We start from the raw sequence: 4343 nt of genomic DNA on the forward strand, positions 1-4343 counted from the left end.
ATGAGCACATACAATAAGGATGAGAAACTCCTGGTGTTGAGACACTTTTTGGTGAGGAAGGACAGCTGGTATATAAAAGGAAATCTTTGATAAAGATTTCAGGAGGGTTAATGAAGATTAAGTAGTGATATCTGATAATTTATGTGGGCTGAAGCGCTGTGGTGTTAGAATAAAAGCTGATTGAATATTTCATGGTAGGCTTTTTATGTATTTTTAAGTGTGTGGCTCACCACAGTAAAAAAAAATAACACAGAGAGAACCAAGCCTGAGAGGTTTCATGAGAAATACCTGCAGCAGGAAGAATGTGACTGTGGTAAGTTGTTAGAGTGGTCCAGGATACCTAGCACCCTTTCTGCTTCACTGTCAGCCCTGATTATTATTCTTTTTAAGTATGTGATATGGAGAATTTAATAACATTTCTGCTCCTAGATGCAGACCCAACTAAAGGAAGAAGATGACAGTGGTTATATCCAGCTAAGGAAAATCTGTGAACTATGCTGCCTGCAGGTATGGCTAGTATCTGCACACTTAAACTGCTCTTCAATTTTCACTGAATTTGCTGTTTTGCAAAGCAAGTTCCTAGAATATACTTGTCATGAATAGATGTGGAATACAGACCCCACAGGGTCATACAAGGTAAAGTGAATGGAGTTGTCTCTCTTAGATATTTGCAGGATTTTATTTCTTTTGCTGTAATTTATTTTTGTTTTTCTCTCTCTTTCTGGGCCTTGAACTTCACTTACTCTGTATGGAGGTTAGAACTTCTTGATAAATCCAATTAATTAGCGAGCAGTTGGCATCTACAGAACACACACTACATCTTTACATAAAACTTCTTCTGAAATAGTTGTTGTTGGACATGTAACTACAGTCAGTGTTTGAACATGAATTTTTTGGTAGGACCATTGCGCACAAACAGATGTATTAGAATTACATTTCCATGAATTTTTGACTTTTTAAAAATTAAAAAATATCCAATGGATTAGAACCAATTCCAGATTTCAGTCTATCTGAACCAACAAAACCATCAGATTTCTGAATTATTGCAAACTAGTAAATTGACTGTAAACTCTTGGTGCTTTTTGTGATATGATTCCAGATTAATCTGAGGGAAGAGACTCTGGAAAAAAGGACTCACATGATTTGGGATTTGGGATGACAAGTGGTCCAAGAATGTTTGCTGTAGATACACGGACATGCACTTCTTGAGTACAGTGGAACATGGATAACATGGATACAGTTCAGCTTAGAATTCAACAGTAAGGAAGCATTTGAAGCCAATGAGTTTGTACATGGAACAAAGGAGGAACCAGTAAAGTCCATGTGAGAGGATCTTTCATACCCAGTCTAGTGCACTAACAAGGAATATATATATTTTTATTACTTAAAAGAGCTATTTGTCGGGAAAATATTTCTTGATTTCTTTTGATCTCAGAAGATATCACCTGAAGTTAATGATCTACTAATTTTTTACTGAAAAGACAAAAAAAAAAATCTTTAACTGTTAATGTATGCTGTTATATTTACTATATATGTACTATTACATTTAAACAATATTTCAATCTCTATTTTCCCTGGTGGCATATTTTCATACATCTGGTATTAATACACTTGTGTGAGAATTTTCTTAAAGATTCTAAAAAATTCTATTCCCTATGGTTGACCCCTATATTGTGGATAAAATAAGCTCTGCATCATTTACCAGACACACAGAGTAACTGCAATTCATGGGATTCAGAGTTCATCTTATTTGAACATTGCTTGCTAGCACTAGGCTTCATATTGCTTCTTCAATACCCAGTAAAAAAATAAGAAGGCAAATTCTATGATGTTCCACTCTTTACAGCACATCAAATTTCCTTGGTGTTTGAAGTTCTGTAAAGCCATCTGTTAGACAAAGGAAAAGGGGAAATAAGAAAGCCATGTATATAGAGTCAGGGTTCAGGGCAAACTTTAGATCATCTTTTCACAGGCAAAAATGGTACCTATAACTCAAAGGAACTACATCAGAATAATTAAGATCAGAGGATGACCCTTCAGGACACATCCTGCTGACTCTGTCTCTGACATTTTGTATGGCTCTGTAGCAAAAATGGGACAGGGAGAAACTCCCAAGGGGTTACACAGAGATCCTCATGACAGGAAGGATATGTGGGTGCCATTAAACTGATGCATCAGCTCTGTCTCTGCATTTCCACCCAAGGGATGTCTGAGCTTGGCTGGGATCAGTGCTAAGTGCTGGGTAGCATGATAGGAATTGCTGTGTGAGAGAAAGCCCTATAAAAGAACAAATAAATTATGAGTATAGCCTAGTCATGTAAAAGACTCCCAGACACATGTGGAACCTGGAGGTTTGTATCATTTTCTGTAACCTCTGGCTGCAAATGGCAGAGATCTTTCCATGGGAAGCAAAATATGGCCCCTCTGAAATAAGGGATGAGTGTTATCACACAGGACTTTTTTCCTGGTATGGGGTCTGATCAGGCTTCCAGCATTTGCCCAAAGTTTCAGGACTGGTGCTACTTGTCCCCTTTTGGAGGGAAAAGAGGGAAAGAAAGAAAAAGAATTATATGGTTGCTTCAAAAGCTTTTGCGGACTTGAGAATCACTTAATTCAGCTCTTTGTTGACTCTTGCTAAGGAAACAGATCAACAGGGCTTTCACCAGGATAATTTAGGGGGGAGTTACATGTGGGAAGCTGAACAGCAGTTTCAAAATTGTTCTGGTTCTGCAGTGAAATAGCCATGGAAGCTGATTTTCAATTTATTGGAACAAAGATTTGTTTTCTGGGTATGCATAGAAAAACGAAAACATCCCTTTCTTTTCTCAAAATCTAGATCTCATTTTGATAAAGGTATTAATAAAGAAGGCCAGGAAAGACCAGAGCTGTAAAGAAAAAGCTTCATTATCACCACGATTTCTCTGCAATGCTCACATTGATGCCACTACTTGGAGAGAAGTTTTTGGACCTCAAAATATACACTGGAACATTTCATTGGCCAAAATGGAGGATGTTGGTTATCCCACACTGCAACATGTGTGTGTTGCTCAGTCACCAATTTTTGCTGCCAAGGAGGTTAACACCTCTGGGTAGAATGTGGATCTTCACTCCAGTGAAAGTCGTGTAGCTGAAGCATCTTGAAAATGCTCTTTGTTACCAAAATACTATTCATTTTTGTGTCTGAATCTTGCATATCCCTGTAGGTGAGTACAGATTATAACTAGCCCAGGTATATCCTGTAATTCAGTGAGGCTTGGTCACTTTGAAGTTATATCACCCTCAAGTAGAGTATGGCCAGATTTCCTTTGATTTCAAACAGCTGTAATTTTTTTCCATACCTATTAACACTGATGGTGTGCAGTAAGTCTCAGGAGATTCCTGGAAGCTGGCAAATCTTTTCTATGCCAGTAACATGAACCAAGAGATGTCTAGTGTTGCTAAGTGGAGTGAAACACTTTTTACTGCTTTCTTTGTACAGAGAATAAATAAAAATATTTGTTAAACCTAGGTTGTTTTAACTCAAAAGATATCAACTTGATGCTTTCCAAACAAAAATTATTTTTTTATTCAAAAAATTCAATCTTAGAAGGTAATTACATTTAATAGTGAACTAGATGAAAAATTACAAAAATATTAAATAAACCCACAACAAACAAAAACCACACCCAAGCTAAACAATTTCATTTGATCAGAAATGGAACAGCTTTCACTCTTTTATTTTACTGTGGAAAAAAATAGCCAATGGCTGATTGTCAAATAGCATAAGTCAGATGTTTGTGCTGCCCTAGTTATAACCACCTTTTAGTTCTGTGACAACTGAAGACAATTTGCATGTTTAAAGTTCTTTTTCTTACAGCCCATCTTTACTGAAAAAATAAATACTATTCATGACCTCAGATTGTGTAATATTTTAATAATGGAAAAGACGCTTAATTGCAAGTACTAAAGTTTGAAACTGTGAATAAAGTGGTATTTCTTCCCAGTGGCACACGGTTGCTGGTTTGCTGTGGAAGGCTGTGTGCATCCATGAAAGTGATTAATGCTCAGTCCTGGCTGCAAAGGGATATGACATTCTTTGACATTTTCTATCTTACATCATGCTGTGTTTGCCCATTTTCATAAGCAAATCTTTGCAAAGAGAGAACTACCTGTATCTGCTTTCCCCATCTAACACAACTTTGCAGAACTTCACGTGATAAAACTAGTTTTCTCTACCACTAGTTTGAAGAGTAGCAGCAGAAATTGGTGTTAGTGTTGTAATTCTCAGTGCTAACTTGCTGACCTTGCTTTCTGTAAAATTGCTGAAGCGCTACCTAAATTTTAAATACTTGAATTTTACTCAC

The 4343-nt window shown here is 36.8% G+C and overlaps 1 long non-coding RNA gene across 1 annotated transcript; it reads left to right on the forward strand.

Moving 5' to 3' along the window:
* The first annotated feature begins 237 nt into the window (after nucleotides 1-237).
* On the forward strand, nucleotides 238-1428 carry LOC135443246 (uncharacterized). The gene is made up of 3 exons (XR_010438910.1): nucleotides 238-313; nucleotides 430-507; nucleotides 1100-1428. It is a non-coding gene; the product is annotated as an uncharacterized LOC135443246 (long non-coding RNA).
* Nucleotides 1429-4343: the final 2915 nt, after the last annotated feature.

This window comes from Zonotrichia leucophrys, chromosome 2 (assembly GCF_028769735.1).
Source record: "Zonotrichia leucophrys gambelii isolate GWCS_2022_RI chromosome 2, RI_Zleu_2.0, whole genome shotgun sequence".
Classification (NCBI taxonomy): domain Eukaryota; kingdom Metazoa; phylum Chordata; class Aves; order Passeriformes; family Passerellidae; genus Zonotrichia; species Zonotrichia leucophrys.